This window comes from Carassius auratus, chromosome 3 (genome assembly GCF_003368295.1).
Source record: "Carassius auratus strain Wakin chromosome 3, ASM336829v1, whole genome shotgun sequence".
NCBI classification, from domain to species: Eukaryota; Metazoa; Chordata; class Actinopteri; order Cypriniformes; family Cyprinidae; genus Carassius; species Carassius auratus.
The window spans coordinates 21,365,514-21,390,035 of NC_039245.1; the positions used below are offsets into that span (position 1 = coordinate 21,365,514).

Here is a 24,522-nt window from a genome sequence, read left to right on the forward strand (position 1 = left end):
ATCTTAACGCTTGGCAGCCATCTTAGCATTGGCGGTACTAGAGCATTCCAGCTAGCTTACAAAAGCACCCACACACAGACGCACTCCTCTCAGAGAGAGAAAACCTCTCCACCAACGCGCTATACGCTAAAAGCCTTGCAAATGTAGGTTATTTTCAGCTACTTGTCTTAAATTGCTAATTGGGGGGGGGGGGGGGGGTATCAACAGCCGCCACAATTTTTTTTTTCCCGCAGAAGCACATGTAGCTGATACTGTGGGCTTGTAAGTAAATGTGCTTTATTCAACTCTAACTGCAGGTAAAGGCTTTAGTCAAATGCAATCTCATTTTAAGTGTTACATATCATATTAGTATACAAAAATGAGCATAGTGTGGCCTCGCGTAGCTATACCTTCAGACCGACATCAGAAGGTCTGGAAACCTTGGCCGCTTTGAATGGCAAGGACTGCCCAAGAGGCCATATTACTGACAGATAAAGCAACCAATCACTTTTCGTTTTTTGCTGCGTCATGTTTAGGGGCATGGAAATGTCCCTACAATAACAGACTGTGTGTAAAACTCTCAGACGCATTTTAAAGATTCTATCCTGCAAACTTTAAATATTTCACATACTTAAAAAAAGAAAAGAATTTAGCTAATCCTGATACGCGCTTGTCATCACAGCTGTAAACATGATGGCTTTATTCTAACATGAGAGGATTTGGTGCCAAGGCATCTTTGTTTCCAGGTGGAATGTTAAAGAACGTGCGCACACGTCTCTCAGAAATCCTGTATAATTCATCCAATCCGATGACGACTTTGAAACTCCCGAACCGTTTCCAGTTTTGTGTGCCGTATGCATCAGATGTCCATAAGCATGACGTCTGAGGCTGAGACTAACTTTAGTGATACCATGATGTAGTGATGGTAACACAGTTTTTTTAATGATTTAAGGGGGCTTTTTACCTTAGTCCACCTAAAAATCTGATTAAATCCTAAACAGATTTATGTAATTATGATATTAAATCAGAATGAATAAAAAACAAACAAACAAATAACCAACCAACCAACCTTTGAAATTACCATAATGTCATGGCCACAATGACCTAAATGAATGAACGAATTAATGAATGAATGAATGGTATTAGCCAGTGTTATGTAAGTGTGACTGAGATGTATTCGTTTTTATTCATATTTTTAATTAGTTTTAATTTTTATATTTTTCATTTTCATTTTAAAGTAAAAAAAGTAAAAAAAAAAAAAAAAGTCTACAGTTTTTAATCATTTATAATATATTATTATTAGTAGTAGTAGTACATCAAGTTAAACAAAAAATGAGAAATGCTCTGTCTAGATGATATAAAAGTATATTTAAAAAAGGGCTTTAAAAAAAGAAATTCTGTCATGTAACATTTTACATTTTATTTTCAGTTTTTTTTTAACTTTCGTGAACAAATTCTTCAAACCTGATTCTGGTAGCCATGTGCAGGCCGTAACTGATCCAATCTGATTGCATTCTAGACTGTGAATAGAATTCTATTCAGACAAATTATTCCATTTAGTTAATTTTAATAACCAATGGATTCTATGAATTCAAAATATCTACAATTCGTATTGATCAGCGCCCTCTAATGGTGTGGATGTATGAAGCGCAGATTAAGGAGACGTCTCAGATGACCTCCAATCCAATTACATGGGACATTAGTGAAGCTCACTATGCAGAACTGGACGCAAGTTAATGAGAGAAGCCGCGCCATTGGGCTCAGACAAAACGCAGATGAGCAGGGGGCCAGATCATCAAAACTCAAACACACAAAGGAAAGACTGTCCATTATTAGAGCACAGACTCCAGCCTACGGAGTCCAATAATCACCATTATCAGCATGCAAACGCAAACATACACACACATACACAGCTACTGCATCCAACAATGTTCATGCTAATCCTTATCTTCCCGGCACACACAGTCAAAGGACCCCTGAGCACACCATGCCAAAGATACTGGGCGACACACATGCACACACACAGTGCCAGTGTTTTTAACATGACAAAAGTGTCTTTATAATACTCACTTCTTGAATAAGTTTTAAATGAAAAACCATTGTTTGACAGGGTATTTAGAACTATTACCATCCCTAAACAGCAAGTGTTGATCATTCCCACACTCTTTTCTTAAAAGGCGCCATCTAATGACTAATTTAGCATGCAAATATTCATAAATGACTGCACTTGTGAGAGCAAAAACATTATAATAACAATATGTGTTATTATAATCATGATTTTGGTTTGTTTTATTGTTGTATATGTAAACTAAATAGGCTTGACCTATAGGATCTCTGAAAGGTTTTCATTCTTCACTTTAAGAATCATGCTTTGTGTCAGTGAGCAGAAAAAACGAAAAATCCTGAACATTCAACTTTGGCACAAACTTGTCCTGCACCATTTGTGATGTGACTTTTACTAAGCGATGAGATTAATTATAGTTTATGATGGATTAACCGCTCGATTAACACACAAAACACATTACAGAAACACACTAAAGATCTTCTTGGCATCACAAAGAAATATTATTTTAAATCTTTCTATTCATCAAAGAATCCTTTTTTTTAAATTAAGCGGCACCTACGATTGTACGTTATGATTACGTTTTTTTTTTTTATGATTGTAATGATCAGAATCTTACAGTTTTTGCTGTATTTTTATTAAATAAATGCAGCCAATGCAGCCTTGGTGAGCAGAAGAGACTTCTTTCAACTTCTTTACCGATCTCCTTTGAAAGATTCTTAATGTGGAAAGTAGAAAGGGTCATTTTGAATTATACTAACTTCAAATGACCCAAATGTATCTTTGAGAAAACAAAAGATGCAAAAAGAGAAAACATTACTTCTCTGTGTGTGTGTTTTAGTTGGAGAGTCATATTAGATCCCCTGGATTCAAACGTCATGGCTTATGATGACAAATACATAGAAAAAGTATGCAGCATGAAAATGTGCAATGCATTTCCCTGAAGAAAAAAAACAAACAAAACAAAACAAAAACCCAATGCACGCCTCCACACCTTAGGTACACACTCACACACACACTCACACACACACACACACTATGGTGCAGAATGAAGAGGCAGCACAGCTTTTCCAATTGGGTTTTGCTTAAGAGGTTTATCGGTATGTTGCTAAACATTCTGACCTTTTTTTTTAATCCGTAATGTGCTTAAAATGTTCCAAACCCTCCTAATCCCCACGGCGATCCCACACAGATGTTCTCTGAGCTCTTTTATTGGACTTTATTTGAGTATTTGCCCCCCTCCACCAGCACTTATTTATTCATTTCCTATCTTATGAAAGCACACTCCATCCTGTGCCCACACCCCCTCAGCCATGCGTTTCCCAGCAGCCCCTGCAGCGAGTGAAATCAGGCAGCTTTTAAAAGGGGTCTATACCTGGCCCAGACCCCCCCAGCCCCCAGACATGCGTTTATAGATTAATATGTATGTGGATGCTCATGGGGGGCGGATATGAAATGTGAACGTGTAATGTGGCAGGTGTGTTTGGAGTTTGCATGTATGCGTATGCATATGCACATGGGTATTACAGTAGGAAACTGGGCAGTGTTTTGTGTTTCCTCTGGCTGATATGTCTGTGAACGTGTATGTGCATTTGTATGCGTTTGGGTGAGTGTGTGCATGCTGTTGATGCAATCGCTGGTCGCACACATTGCATATTAAACATGTACATGATTACAATATGCATAACCATGCTAGAGGGAGATTTTAAAAATGAAAACTTGGTCATTGTTTATTTACCCTCAAACCCCTATGACTTTCTTTCTTCCATGGATCTCAAAAAGAGACATTTAGTACAATGTTCAAGAGGCACTTTTTCACACATTGAAAGTAAATGACGATTAAAAGCCACCCACATGAGTATTACTCTATATTAGCTTTTGTAACTCATAAAAATGAACTTACTAAGAGGAACAGTGACCACTCACACGCTCATTCACACTCATACTTTTAATATCCTAATGATTTTTGGCATAAAAGAAAAATTTATAACTTTGATCCATACAATGTATTTTTGGCTATTGCTAAAAGTATACCCCAGTGACTTAAGACTGGTTTTCTGGTCAAGGTTTACAAATGTTATTGCACTTTTGTTCACATAGTAGTACTTAAAAATGAAAAAAAGTTCAAAATACACTACTTTTGAATGCATTATTAGTTTTGAGCATAATGCGATTCATTGTGATTCAACAATTTAAATATTTATATATATATATATATATATATATATATATATATATACACATACATATATATATATATATATATACACACACATATACATATATATATACACACATATACACACATATACATATATATATATATATATATATATATATATATATATATATATATATATATATATATACACACATATATATATACATATACACATATATATATATATATACACATATATACATACATATATACATACATATATATATATATATATATATACATATATATATTAGGGGTGTAACGGTTCACAAAATTCACGGTTCGGTTCGATACGATACACTGATGTCACGGTTCGGTTCGGTTCGATACGTTTTAGATACAGCAAAATGTAAAAACATCTCAACTTTTCAGAATGCCGCAAGCGCACCGCGGGTCATGTGACAAGAACCAACCAATCAGCTTCATCCTTTCCCGTAACAACGTTGAGAGCTCAGCCAAGATGAAGGAACAGCTGATCATAGTTGTATATGGATTGCAATTTTGAAATAAATTTAGTAGCAGAGCTACTGCAAGCGATTTTTAGAGCTGCAAATCCATTTATCCTTCGCTGAAATTTCCGCGTCTCATGGAGAGAGCACGTCATTGTTGCTTAGCAAAGACAGACGCCTCATGAGCGCTTCTGCCCGAGCGCTTTGGAAAGGAGGAGAAAGACGCGCTTAGCGTTTTCCACGCGTTTTTAGGCACGATATGTGAACGGCCCCTAAGGCGCTCGCTCACTCAGCACGCGCTGAAGGCTCGTTGCAAAATGTCTAATGCATTTAACAGACCAGAAATATAAGATCCTAAAATAACCAACAGGTCTGGTGTTTGGGTTGGATTCCCTGTAAGCTATAGTGTCTAAATGCTGCAGGGATAGTTTGCTGCGTGCATGTTTCTCCTTTTTTTCGTCTTTTCCCAGATAGTACTGACGCATATATCCCAGATATTCCCGCAGTTTTTTTTTTTTGTTTTTTTTGTAATCCCGCTGGTGTACCCTGTCATGTTGAAGATGCGACATACCGTTGTTTATTTATCCACCACTCTCTTGCCATCACCATTATAGCTTAAAGGGAATCCAAAGTGCACCCAAACACCAGACCTGTTGGTTATTGGAGGATCTTCTCATTTCTAGTCTGTTAAACGCATTGGCTATTTTGCAACGAGCCTTCAGCGTGTACTGAGTGAGCGAGCGCCTGCTGAGTAGCCTAACATAAACATATAAGATGGTGTTTTTTTCTTCTTCGGGAGTGTCAGGGGCGTTGCCTGTTACGTTGTTTGGGTTATTGGGCTACCTTGTTGAACGCATATCATTATATTTCTTTCTCTCTCTTTTTTTTTTTTTTTCAAATATAATTAATTACTCCAACGAACCGTTCGGTATACATAATGCGTACCGCGTACCGAACCGAAAGCGTCGTACCGAACGGTTCAATACGAATACGCGTATCGTTACACCCCTAATATATATATATATATATATATATATATATATATATATATATATATATATATATATATGATAAATAAGTCATGACAGCATATGTTTTCCCATTAATTTAAATTAACCAAAATAATTTATCCAATTTCAGCTTCATTTTTCAAGTGATACGAGATTCAACTCAACTCATATTTTAAGTTGAAATGACGTGTAAAGCCATTTTGATTCAACTTAATTTAAGGCAGCAAATGATAAGTGAGTAAATGATCACAGAGTTTTATTTTTGAGTGAACTTTCCCTTTAAGGCACACAAATGGAGAATCTCTATGTTTTCTGTTTACGCATGTGTGTGTGAATGTGTGTGTGTTTGTGTGTGTTTTTGTGTGAGTTTGTCTGGCCTGGGTCATGCCAAAGAGGAGCAGGTGTGTAGGGATCTGCCCTGCATCGTCCACTGCCCATCTGTGTGCCCGTCTGTGCCCGCTCCGTGCCAACTTCACACCCGGCACAGCACAGAAAGATGGCAGAGCGGGGAGGGGGAATAGAGACATTCGCCACAGCAGCTTTAACGCAAAAGAAACGTGGACACACAGTATGGCTGAGAAATGAAAAACTCGATAGGGGAAAAAAAAGAAAAAGAGAGGAAGTTGGCGTGCTGCCCATCTCTTTCATGTTCTGTCCTCTTCTCGTCTGATTAGAGATATGTAACCAAGCAGCTGGCAGGGATAGACGCAGTCTGTCGCTCTCAGAGGATAACGGCCAACGTCTAATCTATACATTTACTGTGAACACACATCAAACACACACACACACACACACACACACACACACCTTATCGTAATCTAATCCATTTACTATCCATGCAAAACTGAGTCCAGTTTCAGCTGCACTTTTTCACACACTGAAAGTAAAAAGTCATCCACGTGAGTTTTACTCTGTGTTAAGTCACACATCTGTCTGTGGGTGTTTGTGCTCTGTGATTTCAGCACTGTCGCCACAATCTGGAGTCTAAAACTTCCATCTGTATTTACACTGATGGAAATGCTGACAGTTATGGATGCTGTACAGTATTTGTGTTTGGGGTGGAAAGAGCATCACAATAGTGATTCTGATCAAATCCGAGTGTGGAAGGGTGTAGTGACTCTCGGCAGCCACCAGAGAGTGAAGGACTCCGGAAAAGAGGGTTTGCTGTCCTCAGGAAGGTAAAATGCTAGCACTGTGAGCACTGTTGTGTGGATTCTCAAACAGCGCTGATTGGCCATTGTGTTCACGCGCTCAACAGATCTGCCTGTGATTGGCTACAATGATAATCACTTCACGCTCTTCACCGAACGCTTACACGGGAGCGATGAAAGCCATGTCTATCAGTGGATCAGTCTATGAGCAGATATATTAAGGATTCAAGCTGTTCAAGCTGCACTTTTTCACACAATGAAAGTTAATGGTGACAGACGCCATAAAAAGCCATCTACATATGTTTTACTCTTTGTTAAGTCTTCTAAGCCATAAAAATTTACTTAATTTTGACATTTATGAGCTGTAGAGACAATTTTTATGGTGCTTTAATATTATTTTTGGAGTTTGACAGCTTGTCAAGGCTTGTTTTTATGTTATACACACACACACACACACACACACACATTTTTTAAGTCTCTTATGCTTCCCAAGGCTGCATCTGTTTAAAAAAGCACAGTAAAATAAAAAAAATACAGTATAAACAAATGTTGTGAAATGTTATTACAATTTAAAATAACTTATTTTTTAAATATCTTTTAAAACGCTATTCATTCAGGTGAAGCTGATTTTTCAGCGCTAGTACTTTGGTGTGTACGCTTTTTAAATAACAAAGAAAAAACTTTAGACCAGGTTTGAGCTGGTCTATGGTACAGTCTATTTTCAGCTCCTTAAAATAGTATTGCAACAGTAATGCTCCTGAACACACCTGTATTTTAGACCAGCACACCCTTGGGCGCAAAAATGAGCGCAAATGCATTTGCTAATTAAATGACGTGGCGCTGGACGGGAAAATGCGAACGGCGCAGGACTGAAACTAGCAAACACACTTGTGCTGCGCCTTGCGTCGCATTGAACCAGGTGAATTATATGGTGTATTAAATGTCTTTACTGTAACTTTTGATGAATTTAATGCATCTTTTGCTGAATGAAAAAAATGATAATAAATGTAAACATTTGAACAATATTGTATTTCCAAAATCTAAAATTTGATCATACATTTTTTGCTAAACAAAACTTTCTGAAGGAAATGGGAGGTTTTTTTTTTCAGCATGTTGCTATTCAGTTGATATGGCTTTTTTATTCTGTTTATTTTATCAACTGAAAATTTTAAATCCGATTGTTTAAAAATAAATAAAAGCAACAGCAGACCTGTATTCATCAAAACACACGATTCTTGTCTGTTGTACAACAAATTATTTATCAAAGATTTCTACTTAGGGTTCATACTGAGTGTTAGAGATCTGAACGCCTTAACACACACCATTAATAAAAGTTAACTTTGTAAGTTTGTCTGGACGACTGTTTCCATTTGAGAGATTCATAATCACAGAAAAAGGATTTCAGAAACTACAAATCAGGCTCAACGTGAAATAATGGGGTTCTGGGATGACTGTTTACAGGCTGAAGTATGCTAACAAGTCAGCTTGTATATCAGAGTATAAAAGATGTGAGGATGATATGAGCGTGTATGCATGGATCATGTGAGGCGGGTTTTGCCAAAAAGAGAGATTGAAACCAAGAGAGAGAGAGATACAGACAGGGAGAGATAGAGACGTGACTGAGCTGTGGGAACGAAGGATCTTGCCAAGAAAGTGGAGTAGAGGGAGTGTAGAAGGAAGAGTGAAAGAGAGATGTGCTGGCTGAGATCACAGACACTGAGAAAGAGAGAGAAAGTCAGGGATGTTGTCATCCATCCACACAAGAGCGAGAGAGGGGCAACAACCACAATGTCCAGCATTCACACCCTGACCTCATGTGTTTGCATCTTCAATTCGGTTTATATGGCTCACCCAGGGGATTGTGGGATTCATAGTAAACAATTATACATACATGGGTCAAAATGAGAAATCCTATTTCGCTGTCTGCATCAGATTAAATTTACAGAATTGATTTTACACAGAAAGCATATTAAGTGCAAGTAAAGTGTCTACTTCAAATAACCTTTGTTAAAATCTCAAAATATGGGTGAAATAATGTTCAATCTTCATTTATCGTAACAGGATATATTTATGTAAAAATTAAACACTTATTCTGACCAGTAATGATAAAAATACAGAAAATAAAAAGTGATAATACTACATTTTATTGCATTTTAAATGGATAAAAATATTGCTCACAAATGGGTAAAACCTAGCTGTTTGAAGGAAAATTGGTAAAAGATTACATAATTTTATTATAATTTTTATTCATTTATTTTAAAATTTTGTATTATTATATTTGTGTATATAATGATAATATTAAATACAACAGTTAAATTGAAGTCATTTAAATAATTTAAATATATAAGTTTAAATACATTTACATTTAAGTTTTTTATATTTGTTTTTTGTAACAAATATAACACCAAAACAAAAGTAATATATATAGTAGTAAGTAGCAGACACACACACACACGCGTGCACGCACACACACACACACACACACAAACACATTCATGTGCATTTGTGTGTATATAATAAAGTTAGATTATATTAATTTAAATGTAATTCATTTTAAAGTATCCATTCCATAAAAGCCACATCCAAACAACATCTTAATAAAATAAGAAAATTAAAATTGTTAACAACAGTAAATATAACACCTGTCATTTATAAAGCTAATTCAGTCTAAAGAGTGCTGTAGAAACTAGAGTTGTTCCGATTCCGATACTAGTATCGGAAATATCTCCGATACCACAACAAATTCTGGCATCGGCATCGGCGAGTACATGAACCCATATACCGATCCGATACCATTTTCTTAAAAAAGACCTAAGCTGCGTCCGAAATCGCATACTTCCATACTATATAGTAGGCGAAAAACAGTATGCGAAGCAAGTAGTATGTCCGAATTCTTAGAATTCGAAAAACAGTATGCGAGATGTACCCGGATGGCCTACTACTTCCGGCCGAATTCCGTAGTATGCATAGGATGGACACTACTCTATCCCATGAGGCCACGGGAGAGGACTCGTCATACTCATATTCGAAAATAACGGCAAATCGTGACGCCGCTGTTTTGAAGTGTAAGTACCTTATGGATTAACGCTGTTCATTGTGGTTAAAGTGTACTTGTTTAACATAATCCAAGTAAACGACTGACTTGTTAAAGTTTTACATATTGTAAACTGATGAGACTATTTTGTAAATTGAGTTTAAAAATATGTTTAATAATCATTATCGATGAGAGGCTGTGCCTCAGCTTGTTAAGGCTGCTTTATACAGACGGCTCGTTAAGTAATTTAATGATATAAAGTTACAAAATGTTAAGTAATTGAAACGAGTTAAATTACATTTTACTAGTGTTTATATTTTGATTTTAAAAAATTGTTGGATAACTTACAAGGCAAACTATTGTTAATAGGTGCCTCAGTTTGATCATAAATCATCAGTAATGTGTAAATCCTGTTCTGATCTTACAGAGACTGATGAATACAATCTTGTTCTCATCCACTGATTAAACCCTATCCACTGGAAAGCATATTTCAGTAAGTATATAAATTAAAATTAATCTTAACTACACACACTCTTTACATGTATTTATGTTAGGATAAGCACTGATTTATGCTGTTTTGTTTTTTATTACAATATGAATTTCCAGGTATTTCCAGTTGCTATTTTGTCAGTTGCAAAGTACTTAATAACAAATAACTTTTGAAGCAGTTGTGTGTACTGATTTTGTAGCAGTTTCCAGTTGTTTTTTTATACAGGCAACATCGTAACATCTGAAGAATGTTGTCTTGAGAATGGGTGCCACACTTTAGAGAAATACCCATACAAATTATTATCTTTATGTATTTATTTATTTATTTTTTAAAGCTTCAGACAAAACCACATTAACATTTTCATAAAGTAGTATAATAGAGCTTAAAGCAACAGCAAAAGGGAATTTCTTAAGACGTTTCTATAATAATGTCAGGAAAATAAACTTCAGCAGCTTCATTTCAGTAACTGTAGATGAGGACTTTAAATTTGGGAATCAAAAATGAGTGGAAAACAGTGGAAATCTAAAATATACCCCAGGGATAAAGTAATACATATTATAAAATTAAACTTGTTGTAAATATGTTGGTATGCTATGTTATGTGATATGTTTCTAGATTTTCAAATTGTAAAATTTTCATTTTCAACGGTAATATGAATTCCCAGTTATGAGTGTAATATACTTATGTGAATATATAAATACACACACGTTTAAATTTAAATACTTACATGTGTATTTATACATATTTATGTGATTTTTTTATAGTATTTATATTTCTTAAATAACTAATATATGTATATCTTGATTTGACAGTCTTAAAATTAACTTACACAACTTACACAAGCTTAAACAATAGCACTATGAGAACATGAAGTGATTTGCAGAGTCTTAACCTGTTCAACTGTCCTACAGGTAATCTGCTCTTGAAGAGCTGCACATGGTCATCTGGTGTGACACAGCTGTGCTCAGATTGTCCCGCACATGCTCTCCTGTGCTGACTTCTGTGTTTTGGGGTTCCAGTGTATCATCGTCATGATCTTCCACAACTTCTGGATCAGCAATGTCCGCATTCAGAAGACCGAGGTGGTGGAGCACTGCACAGCATGCAACAACATCTGCACAAAGGCAGGACTCACTTCCAGGGCCTTGAAGAAGAAGATGGAGCACAGCTGGTCTGCATTATCCTGAAGGCTCTCTCAACAATGTTCTGTGCATGAGCATCATTGGTGTTGAATCAAAGCTGTGCAGGATTGTGTTCAGACTCCCTGTCTGCTGTGATGAGGCAGATGTGTGCACTCAAACAAGGATACCCACCATCTCCCAGGATGTGTTTTCCTGCAGGTGGATAGGCCTCCAGTGTTCTTCAGCACCCTGGCATCATACACAGACCCAGGATACTCAACAAAGATATCAAGGTACTTACCATGGTGGTGACCTGCAGCTGAACAGAATGAAACCGCTTCCTGTTGAAATAACATTGGGCTTCACTTGCTGGAGTTTCAATTTGTATGTGACAGCCATCTATTGTGTCAGCTACCAGAAGAAAACTGCTTCCACTGCCCCCAGGTCATCTGTGGTGAAGAAGGCAATCAGCCTCCTCAAAATCCCCATGACAGACCTGACCTGCTCATTCTGTGCACAATGTTATGCAGCTCTTGGATGTCGAAGGCCAGTGACAGCAGCCTGTATGACGCTGTTCACAGTCTGTTAATATGTAGTTTTTGTTTTTTAGAATAAAATTTCAATAGGTTACAAATTTTTTTGCTGATATATCTAAATCTTAACTATATGTATTTACATATGTGTGTATATTGTCTATAATGTATATATTATGTATGTATTAATGTATATATTGTGATGTGTGTATGTGTGTTTCTGTGTATATTTCTATAATGTATTTGTATTTATGTGTATATATCTGTGTGTGTGTGTGTGTGTGTATGTGTATTTGTCTAAGCATTCATTCAAGTTTATTAATTTATGTTCGTTTTGTGTAATTTTATTTGTATTTATTTATTACAATAAATTACTTTATATCCTTACATAAAATCAGGTTGTCAATCTGTTCACAGCTGTAGCTGCTGTTATTCTGAGGTAGAAAATTAAAAGCTAAATTTATATTTAGTAAAGGATTTACAAGCTGTCAACGAAGGCATGATCTGCGAACAGCTGACCGACGCCTGCTTTGAATTGTTAATTCAAACGATGTAAAAACGCAGACGAAAGCGGTAAGAAAAACGAAAGACATCACCGATGTACGCTCAGTAGAGGCTCTTTAAATTTACGCGCTGTTGTGACGACGTATGTCACGTGACAATGTCAACATGGCGGATGTAGTACGTCCGAAATCCATTCATACTACCCACATTCATACTATATAGAACGTACTTTTCTAACGGTCTAGTAGTACGTTCAAATTCAAATGTAGTACCCAGTACGCAGTATTCGATTTCGGACGCAGCTCTAGTTATGACCGCAAAAAAAAAAAACACAGGAAGTTGTGCTGTGTTGCCACAAGCAACCCCTGTTTAGAGCAGCGAAGAAGAAATGAAAACGCGTTAGCAGCCCTTATCTATATATGACTGGATCACTCATCACATTCTAAACTGCCAAAACACAGTGAAGCCGCTACTATATTATAGATCAGTGGTTAGCAGTATGTCTCTGTAGTACCGGTAGTTACAGACTCTCGAGTATATTCAGTACCGGCAACTGCGTTCAGTCGCTTCCGTGTAAGTCAAAACGCAGGGCTCCAGACAGTAGCCGAATATATACTAGTGTCTGTGAATATTAAACTGCAAAATACTATTTAAATATTACTCCCGCAAAATCTACATCTCTGTGGGTGACTGGCACAGATGCGCGAGAGCTCGCTGTTTTGTAGTCTCTGCTGTGTGTCATGAGGACACGAACGCATAAACCGTCACTTCATGAGAATTTACCGTTTCATTTGAGAATACTGTCATATCATAAACACAGACACTCAAAGATCTTCATGGCAGCCCATTAAAATAAATGTTTGGTTTACATGAGTAAATTGACAATATATAAAGCTACTGTTGTAGCCTACAGTAATAATAATACATCTCTATAATAATAATAATTATGCCTAGATGGTTGCTTGTTTTTTACTTGTTTTTTACTTGTTAGAGATTATCTGATTAATAGATCTTTTTTTATATTCCTAGACTTATTTGTTGCAGTTTTTTTATACAGTTATATTGTAAAACTTAAATACCTTTTTTAGTTTGCGGTGTTAGATTTTTGGCTGCATTTGAAGTTCTTTTTTGCATAAGAAAATAAATAATACTGTCAAATTCATGTTAGATAATAAAAATACTGTAATAAATACAGTAGTTCACCATGTATTTGTTCATGTTTTATTGAGGGATCTGTCTGAAGCACACCATAAAAAAATTCTAGCAATTTACACAGGGCTAGTAGTATATACAGCTGTATATACAGATATACACCCAGGTATCGGATCAGTACTCGGTATCGGCCGATACCCTGAGCCAGGTATCGGAATCGGTATCGGGAAGAGAAAAAGGGTATCGGAACATCTCTAGTAGAAACCAAATAAACATGCAGTAAATTCTGCTGCAAAGACACTGGACACACACATTAAGTAACGCACACTGTAGCTGGTTACTTCACATGTCAATCAGATGCTCTGTTCCAGTGTAAACGAACACTTCTTGGCCAGAATCAGATGTAAAGTGGACCAGGCTTTATGCTGAGACTCTACTCTCTCTTTGTTTCAGGAAGTGCATCTGGTTTTCCTGTGAGGTCGTCCCTCTTCATGCACACACTATGAAGTACCATTCAAATAACATTTCTCTCAAATGTATCCTAGTGCGCCATCTCAACAACAAACAGAGAACAACAACACAACCAAAACCCAGTGAACTTACACAACTATACAATTAAAGCCATGAAATCCAAAGCAAAATGACTGCGGCAGCTGAAAACCCTTGCTGGAGAACCGGAGTGGATTTATTTGGGCTGCTAAATGCTCAGATAATCACTCCAAACTGAGTGGAGGTGTTTTACGAGCGCTGTAAAACTACACACAAACACATAAAGGAACGGCTGTTAAAGAACGCATGTGCCTATTTTAGCTAATGAGGGCCTGAATAGCAGAAAGAGACATGGGATACATCCGACTGTGGTATGAAAAAATGAAATAGATGATACTGTAGTTAAACTAGAGCTAAGATATTAGACAATTAACTCCATAACAAGCTATTAAAACAAGTCGTCTACTATAGTAAAGGTTTTTAGGAGGATAGTGTCTTTAAAACACATTTCTGAGCATGTTTTGCATTGAGAATAGCATTTGTCTGACAATTGGATAAATTTACACTCTTGCTAATGAACCAGAATTTATAAAAGACTAATAAAATTGACTTATAACCAGTTTTTAAACCACATTTTTTTTCATCATACTAAACCTAAAATTAAGATGAAAAACTATTAAATTAATACAGTTTCTGAAGCTGAAATAACACGTTTACTAAATCTAAAACATCAATTATTTGATGTGATTGGAGGCCTTTGAATCTCAGTGAGATGAGACATCCCACCTGCAGATGGCGATATAGTGTGAAAAGTTTTTTCAACAACTGAACTAAAAATGGAGAAGCAACAGATTGCGTTCAAAAAAATGTTGCAGTTGTGTCCAAGCATTATCTCATGATCTGATATGGTGAGCAAATAAACACGTCTAGACTCTCTATTTTCTTTAAAAGCCTAAAGTTTCAGCCAGGCCCGCACACACACTCACTTCCTTTAGTTACGTTTCCTTGTATCCTAGCACAGAAAGATTAGCGGCACCGTGAGAAAAACACACGAGCCGAGAGCAGCCAGACCTCTTCATGAATGTAGGAACGTGAGAACAGGACATTTTCCTCCATCTCTCAAGAATTCGGCTGAAAACGAGTCGTTTACTTTCTTAAGCATGTGACTCTAATGTAAAGTTTGATCCTTTATCAAAATAAAATAAACCAACTTTACTAATTATTCAATTTTACTTAGAAAAACATTATGGAAGCAAAATGGGTCGGGAACAAGAAAAACCATATTTTTGCACCCTCAAGTGGCTTAAAGTAATTTAAGGAGATCCGTTTTGTGCGTGTTTCAGCTTTTAGCGGCTCACCATGGATCCTCGAGCTAATAGATTTCCATCATCTATCAATCCACTTATGAAACTGAACTATTGTAATCTAATCCGGTCTGTATGGGTGCAGAGTTAAGCCTGTATCTCATCTGTCTTTGGGCCTGTTGGAGCAGATAAGACGTTAATGCTCTCAGCTCGTTCATCAGGACGGCACCCCCGCGATAAGAGAATATTAAATCAGATCCCGTGTCAGGAGGTCATGCGTCAGACTCATCCCGCTCATAAACAGCAGGTTAAATCTCTCCGTCTGTCTCGCAGGAATGAGGAGTGCTGGCAACACACTCGCTGAGAGGAAACAGAATCCGACAGGAGGAAAAGTGGGAACTGAAGAACACCACAGACCCAGAAGATCCATCACCGTCATCCTCCAAAACACCTCGCTTCATCTTGCAACAAATGCTCTTATCTATACAAAGAAAGTGGATATGCGTTTTTCCATTCCACTGCGCTACTTTTCATTGTTTTTCTATGTATATATGTGCTAGATGGACATGTTTGACCGTTATGTACACGTCTCACATTCTGCTACATCCCGCACATGACACGAGGTTCTGAAAACATGAAGCTCAAGTTAAAGGAAGTTCAAAAACGAGGCCTTGTGTTTTTCTTCCCCATTCCACTGCCCACGTCTCGTGTTTTTCAAAGCAAAAATGTTCTGTGTGATTGACCCCAACGGCTGCAAAAAAATATTTAATTGCAATTTTCTTTCATTACTGCAAAAGTTTTATTTGATTTTGGGTGTACTGTCCCTTTAAGAAGCTCAGCCTGGAAAGCCAATTCAATCTGAAGTGCACAAATAAACAAGCCCATCTCGCTGAAGAAACACACCTCGAGCAATTTTACCAGCTAGATTAACAAAAGCACAAAGTGTTTCTCAGCGCCTGGGCGGAGGAGAGTCTGAGGAACTTTGGGAGCATGTTGACAGGGTGGAGAAAGACAGAGAGAGAGACAGACAGAGAGACAGAGGTATATGTTGAGACGAGGGTCTGCATCTGTTTGGCTCCTGCTCCATCGGAGTCTAGTGTTTCACTCTACGCCTCTTGGATCTGCCATTCCAGCCAACGCTTTATGAAAAACAGCTTTGGAAAGACAGAGATTGGAGAGAGAGAGAGATGGGAGGACAAGGTGGTGAGACTAAAACAGGAAAAGCAGAGGAGGCGTGAGGGAAAGTGATGGAGAGAGAGAAAAAGTAGGTGGAGGGATGCGACAGCAAGACAGAAAAAGAAAAACAGATGAAGATGCAGAGAGACGTGCATGTGTGTGAGCAGAGATCTGAATGAATGAAATTAAATAAAACTGACGGGCCAGAAAATCTCAGGAGCTACATAGTTCATTATAATCTGCTGACTTTTCTGCACTTATTTTGAGGGAAAACCTGCGGAATTCTGGATTTTTTTCTAAACTGACATTTTGTGAAATCGAATTCTGGGACAGAGCTAAATGTGCTACACACTTACTGCTAGCTGAAAACATGATAAAACTAGCCAAAATGTTTAATAATTAGCATTATTCACATGATCAAAGTATCTTGCGATGAGAATAAAATACTAGTCTGTCTGTTGGCAGAAACATCAGATTATACATGCTTGGGAAGAAACTAAGTGCATGTTAGCAATGCTAAAAGAAAACTAAATTACAACTTACAAAACTACAGTTACAAACTATTTTTTTTTTGTTGTTAGCCTGCATGCTTCATGTCGTGGGTTCGCATCTCAGTGTAACATGTGCCCAGACCGCAAAGAGGTACTGTGGTGAGAAATGATGCAGAGGTTGATTCTGTTGCAGGCCTTGTGACTTTCCAAGAATGATCTCATCTGAAATGATCCAATACGACATTCTCAGTTTAACTTCAGAACTTCAGCATCTGTATGAACATCCATCTTCCCAGCGGCAGAACAAGATGAGTGACAGGAACTTGACCTGGAGATAGAGGGTCCGATTCTTGTGTGATGCAACGAATGCAATGAAATTATGTGTAAGAAGAGTAGATGAAGAGTACACATGCACAACCTGTGTTTGAGAGTGAATGTGTGTATATATATATGATAAAACTCCAGCCCACAACGCAGGAAATGGGAAAGTTGGCTGAAATGCTCTCAGATAAAACAAACTGCAGAGAAAGAAAACAAGAAATCCAACTATGTGACTGAGTGAGCGTATTTTCATGAAGCTTAGACAGAAACAGAGGAAATGCATGATGAAGAGAAAAGTTTACATGTGCTTATAGCAGAGAGATGGGAGATACAGTACACACACTGAAAACCACTGTGATAAGGGACTGGAAAAATCAGACTGCAAAGGTTGGAAATGTACTTCGTTCATGATTCACTTCTGGCTCCCACCCTGTTCCTCCCTCTCTGCTCTCTTCCAGTACCCTCATTTGTCTTTGGGCCTCTTTTTTTTATCCCAACTATGTGTATTGGTCATACATACTAGAGATCTATTAATATAAAAACCAAAGCATGAAACATCAAACCAAACACAGAACATCACCATAAGCAGGAGAAGAATGAAAGAAATGGAGGGAAAAAATGCAAAGAAAAAGTGATAGCTAGCAATTATGTCTTGCACTGGATAACTGATTTACAGTGTAGTCTAACAGATCTTTAAGAGACATTATATGTTAGTTGATTTAGTTAGTTGAGTTTAATATTTTTAAAGAATGTTTTTAATATGCAACATGGACATAAAATGCATAAATATGCATTCAAAATGCAAATATAAATATACAAAATAAAGAAAGAAATGGCTTTACATTGAGCTGAACTATTTAAATATGGTTAAATATAAATATTAGATAATATAAACAGTATATATAAATATACTGATATAAACACTACAAAACATATTTTTTCATTGTCAGTTCATGGTATATAATGCATTAATTATTAACGCAGTGGCTTTGGCGTGAGGCTCTGCTCTTAAACTGAACTCAAACTCATCTCCAGGTTGCGTGAGCCTTGAGTTGATGTAAGCAAGACCTCCTGAAGACCTCGATCTGTCTCTATCACTCCCTCCTAAGCTCTGTGCTGACCACCCTGATGTCTTTCTGACCAGGTCAACAGCCCCTGACGCTCACATCTCCTCCTCTTCATCCTCAAACCTAATCCCTGCAGCTTTACATCTTAAACCATCCAGAGCTTGAGCACTTGAGATGTGAAAGAAATTAAAAACGGTTCTTGAGTGTACAAGCTGAATCAAACGACATGATGAGTACTTCTCATCTAAACACTCTGAAATACCCAACTATCCCATCCTCTCTCTGCACCAGTCAGATCGCTCTCTTTCACTCATTGCCGCATGTCACATGTCATCGCTGCTTACTGGAACGCTTCGTTATATTAAATTTACAGGCTGTGGGTTCTGGCCAGGTGGACCAGAGGGCCGCAGGAACACAAACTGGCTGTCGTCAGTCAACCTCACTTAAAGTCACATCAAATCAGCTCTAATGAAGAAAAGAGCTGCCTGCTGCACACACACACACTTACTGCATACCTATAATACAGTACACATATTTCAGGATAAGGAATAAGTTAATGATCAGAAATTTCAGAGAATGTTATGAAACAGACAAATAATGGCAAGAAGTGTTCATTTTATCAATGGAAACGTCGAAATTTGTGGTCTGAAAAAGATATGTTAATGTTTTATAATTAATACTGCTTGAAGCAAGGATCCCTTCAATAGCTAAAACGTGAGAGTAAAGACATTTTTAATGTTGCACAAAAAAAAAAAAAAAAAAAAAAAATCCAGCTTTGATAATCAGAAACCTTTCTTAAGCAGATCAGCTTATTGATATGATTTCTGAAGGATCATGACACTGAAGACTGGAAATTCAGCTTTGCATCACAGGGATAAGTTATATTTTAAGATATATTCAAATGGAAAACAGATATTTAAAATTAAAAAATTAATTTAAAATTAATTTTAAATTTAAATTAAAAGTATTTCACAATACTAGTATATTTACTATTTTTGATCAAATAAATGCAGGATTATTTTTTTTTTTTATCCTACCGATCTGAAATGGTTGTCTATGTTATATATAAGTTGTTCAAAGACAATAAGTACTAGCAAAAAGGCAAGAAAGGCCAAGTAGAAATGTAGTCCCTCTGTGTGTACAGTGAAGAAATTATAACCCATGATCTGCTTCCAGTGTCATGAATGTGTTTACTACTGTCCTGCCTGGCGGCCTTGTGGATGTCTGCGCTTGTTTCTGAGCACAGGCAGTGTTAGGGTTCTGGAGGCAACCCAAAGCCCTAAACTTAAATCCACTGGGTTATGTAAGGTAAAGCTCTAAATCTCCCAATGCCTGATGTTATATATTACTGTAATTGCAAATGAAAAAAAATCCCTGAGGAGGAAGAGGGAGGAGGAGGAGCAGGGGGGTCCAGAGAAAGAGCTCAGCTAACGCAACAGGTTTGGTGATGACCTACTTTTAGCCCACGGACAAGTCTTCAGCAGGAGGAAGTTAGAAGGAAAGAAGAAAAACTCATCCTTGTGTTGTTGATAAGGTATTTTTGGAGCCCATTACCGATAGTCGATCACAGGAAGCAGTATCTGCTAATATGATCACCGATATTGATCTTTTTTAAGTCTTTTTTTATTATGTAGAATTATTTATAGTAATTCACCAATCAGGATTTTCACAGACACTGATTCAGTTGCCGCTGCTGCACGTGCTAATGATTGTTAACCTCATTCTTCATGTGCATTATCAAATTAAATGCAGCGATCCGAAACAGTGAATCTAATCACCATTCAGGCAAAAGTTCACTTCAAGAATGACCACACGACTGACATGATCCTATCGCTAGCACACACATGAGTTATTCTTATCAGTTATTCTTATCTTATCAGCAAGCATTTCGGCATCATTTTTTTTTTGTGGTAATCTGCCTATGTTCACATTTGAAGCCTTTATTTTGTGTTAATTTGTGTGTACATTTTCCATTTAGAATATGAAGCCACGCCCATTTTCCTGTTATAGGCCACACCTTCTGGTGGCACTCAGCCTAAACAAATAGAAAAAGCCCAACCAATAATAAATGAAGATCATATTCACGCCATATGCCTCTTGGATGATTTTAAACAAGTAATGAGAAAACAGGACATTAGTGTCTACACGCTGGACCTTTGTGAATTACATTTTTTTGGAGCCGGTGATTGAGTTAAGTAGTCTAAAATGTCACAAAGAGGTAAACGATCACAGTCTGGTGTGCTGACATGAAGAAAGTATCCAATCAGCGGCTTCATTAGGGGAACAAGAGAGCTTCATCATCATTAAAGTCTCCTTCAGAGCTCATCTTGCCTTCTGGACGGGATAATTCACCATGTGATTTCACTTACGGTGGATTACGCCTCACATTCAAATGGAAAGAAGATCCAGCAGAGGTCTGCCTGAGCCCTCATTTCTCTCATCTCGTCTTCTCGCTCTCCGTTGTGGGAGCCGCGAGATGAAAAAAGACTCTCCTGTATATTTTGCCCTTGTCTTAAATTGCACCATTTTCCAAACTGCAGATGTGGGCAGCTGACCGCAGCTATACCTCCGGATCGGCCGCTGTCAGTGAGGAAATACAACAGGGAATGGAAAGAGAAAAAAAAAAAACACTTCCCATCTCATACTGTATAAACAGGACATCTACACATAAAAAAGATGTAGAGAGAAAGACTAGAATATCTAGTGCACTTGAGTTTCTCCAACACTTTATTATTTCTTTGTTGCTATCACCCTGACAGAGCTTTGGCAATGTTACAGTGAAGCTCCTCCAACTGTAAGGAAAAGGAAAAGTGTACAGTAAAGTTTAACTGTAGGAAAGAATGTTCAAGAAAATTCCAAAAAGAAAATGTGAATTTTTGAAAGAAAGATAGAAACAAGGTTTTTCCTTTTGAATGCTTTCATGAAATTTATAAAAGGAAGAGGAAGTTTGAAAAAGTTGTAAAGAGTTTGAACAAAAAAAGAAAAACGAAAATAGAAAGACATTCAAAAAAAGTTTGAAATGATCAGTGATACAGGAGGAAAGAACGCTCAAAATCGTAAAAGAAAAACTTTAGAAGTTTGAAAAAGTTTGAACAACATTTGAACGTTAGTTTGAACAAAGTTTGAAAAAGAAAGTTTGACAATTCTTAAAGTGTAAATAGAAAACGTTCAAAAGAAAATTTTATATGAATAGAAGAAAACAGAAGAATTGAATAAAAAAAAACATTTAAAAACTGATAGATTAAAATGAAAACATTTGAAAAAAAGTTTAAAATACTTTTTAACAGAGTATGAAAAAGTTTGATAGAAAACAAAAACGGTAAAAAATGTAAAGTTTGAAAGAACAAAACAACATTTAAAAAGTTTAGATAAAATCAAGTGTTTTCCTTTCAAAATTACTCAGTTTAAAATAAAATAAAGACCGAAAGAACGAAGGTTTGAAAAAACGAATGTTCAATAGAAACTTTGAAAAAGAAACAGCAAAAGAAAATTTCCTTAAATGTGTGAACGCAATTTGATTATTCTTCTCTTTCTGCTTGACTACTGTCCTTAACACAGCAACAGTTTGAAGAAAAGCTAGTTAAACTGTCAACATTTATATCTAGCTATCTGAATAACATCACAGCCGGTTTCACAGCACAGACATCTGAAACGAAACACTACCGGCTCTTTCAGTACTTTCACCACAGTAATGCAGGAAAGCATGTTAAGAATGTATGACAGGGCCCTATTTTTTTTATTGTTTTGTTTTTTTACAGCCATAGAGTTTAAATGCCATCAGATTTCAAGCAGGTATGAAGGCAAATCAATGAAGATTGCGCTGGCACATGACTGATGTACAGTATCAGACCTGGGGCTGCTATCAGATGAGTGCAGAGATGCCGGATGCAGGTCTGCCCTGCTGGAGTTAAATTAGCTTTCAGAAAAGCACACTGGAAGCTTTGAGTCAATAGCGCAGTGAACACTTTGTTTCTAAAGAACGACTGGGCAAAGCTGAGCTTTGAGAAAGACGAGCGTCTGCATTGAGAATGCAGTGAAAAGCTTCATTACGCCCATACAACAGCAGCTACAATAGATCTGTCTGCCGCTTCAACACAAGGTGTCTGACAGCAACTCAAACGCAGAACGTCTCATTCAGGTCAGAGAACGGAGGCAGTTGGGAGAATCAGCTAGGACTACACAATATCTCTGTCTGACTCTCAGTGAGTGGAGAAAATCTGTCAAGAACAATCTACACTGTAATTTTTTTTTTTTTTTTATAAATAAAACTGGAGTATGTTTTACAAGAAAATACCATTTCAGTTGTTCTACTTGTTTCTACTATTTAACTGTGAATTTTACTAGAAACTTGAGTGAAAATGTATTTATTTCTATATTTAGTTTTTTTATCATTTGAAAAGAAGAGTTGTTGTACCATAAAACATTTCATTTTCATGACATAAGCACATTTTCATCCTCATTTCTTATTACTGTAATGCAAGCAAGCAAGCAAATGAACATAAATAAATAAATAAATGATGAATTCAGGTAAATTATGAGAATTTTTGCAGTTAAGATGAGGAAAATGGCCCAATTATTCTTAAATAACCCAAAATTATAGCAAAGTATTTATACATCATGGTAGCATTGGATTTCAAACTAAACAGTAAAAATACTGCATGTTAAGGAATATTCAAGAATGTTAAAATTATATTATGTTTAGTAGTATTAAAATTATTATATTAATTAAGGTATTAAGATTTTAATATTATAATTTGTACATACATTTTTTTAAAATTGTACATTTATGCTAATTGTATTTTTTTACAATTATGCTAATTGAAATTAAAAATACAGTTTCCTAATGTAATAAAAAGTAGGAATTCATATTTGAATATTATGAATTGTTTTAAATAGTATTATATTTCACATTTTATTGATAATGTAATTAAAAGTAAAATACAGGTCCTTCTCATAAAATTAGCAAATTGTGATAAAAGTTCATTATTTTCCATAACGTAATGATAAAAATTAAACTTTCATTTATTTTAGATTCATTGCACACCAACTGAAATATTTCTGGTCTTTTATTGTTTTAATTTTGATGATTTTGGCATACAGCTCATGAAAACCCAAAATTCCTATCTCAAAAAATTTTCATATTTCATCCGACCAATAAAAGAAAAGCGTTTTTAAAACAAAAAAAGTCAACCTTCAAATAATTATGTTCAGTTATGCACTCAATACTTGGTCGGGAATCCTTTTGCAGAAATGACTGCTTCAATGCGGCGTGGCATGGAGGCAATCAGCCTGTGGCACTGCTGAGGTGTTATGGAGGCCCAGGATGCTTCGATAGCGGCCTTAAGCTCATCCAGAGTGTTGGGTCTTGCGTCTCTCAACTTTCTCTTCACAATATCCCACAGATTCTCTATGGGGTTCAGGTCAGGAGAGTTGGCTGCCAACTGAACACAGTAATACCATGGACCGTAAACCATTTACCAGTGGTTTTGGCACTGTGAGCAGGTGCCAGGTCGTGCTGAAAAACAAAATCTTCATCTCCATAAAGCTTTTCAGCAGATGGAAGCATGAAGTGCTCCCAAATCTCCTGATAGCTAGCTGCATTGACCCTGCCCTTGATTAAACACAGTGGACCAACACTAGCAGCTGACATGGCACCCCAGACCATCACTGACTGTGGGTACCTGACACTGGACTTCAGGCATTTTGGCATTTCCTTCTCCCCAGTCTTCCTCCAGACTCTGGCACCTTGATTTCCGAATGACATGCAAAATTTGCTTTCATCCGAAAAAAGTACTTTGGACCACTGAGCAACAGTCCAGTGCTGCTTCTCTGTAGCCCATTTCCTGCACACGCCTGTGCACGGTGGCTCTGGATGTTTCTACTCCAGACTCAGTCCACTGCTTCCGCAGGTCCCCCAAGGTCTGGAATCGGTCCTTCTCCACAATCTTCCTCAGGGTCCGGTCACCTC

At 36.9% G+C, this 24,522-nt stretch overlaps 1 protein-coding gene and 1 long non-coding RNA gene across 13 annotated transcripts in view; one reads left to right on the forward strand and one right to left on the reverse strand.

The window, feature by feature from the left end:
* Positions 1 to 24,522, reverse strand: part of LOC113050580 (nuclear factor 1 X-type-like) — a 158,984-nt gene that overhangs the window by 29,047 nt on the left and 105,415 nt on the right. The gene's annotated exons all lie outside the window — the stretch shown is intronic.
* Positions 9,681 to 12,236, forward strand: LOC113050633 (uncharacterized). The gene is made up of 3 exons (XR_003276791.1): positions 9,681 to 9,937; positions 10,334 to 10,399; positions 11,308 to 12,236. It is a non-coding gene; the product is annotated as an uncharacterized LOC113050633 (long non-coding RNA).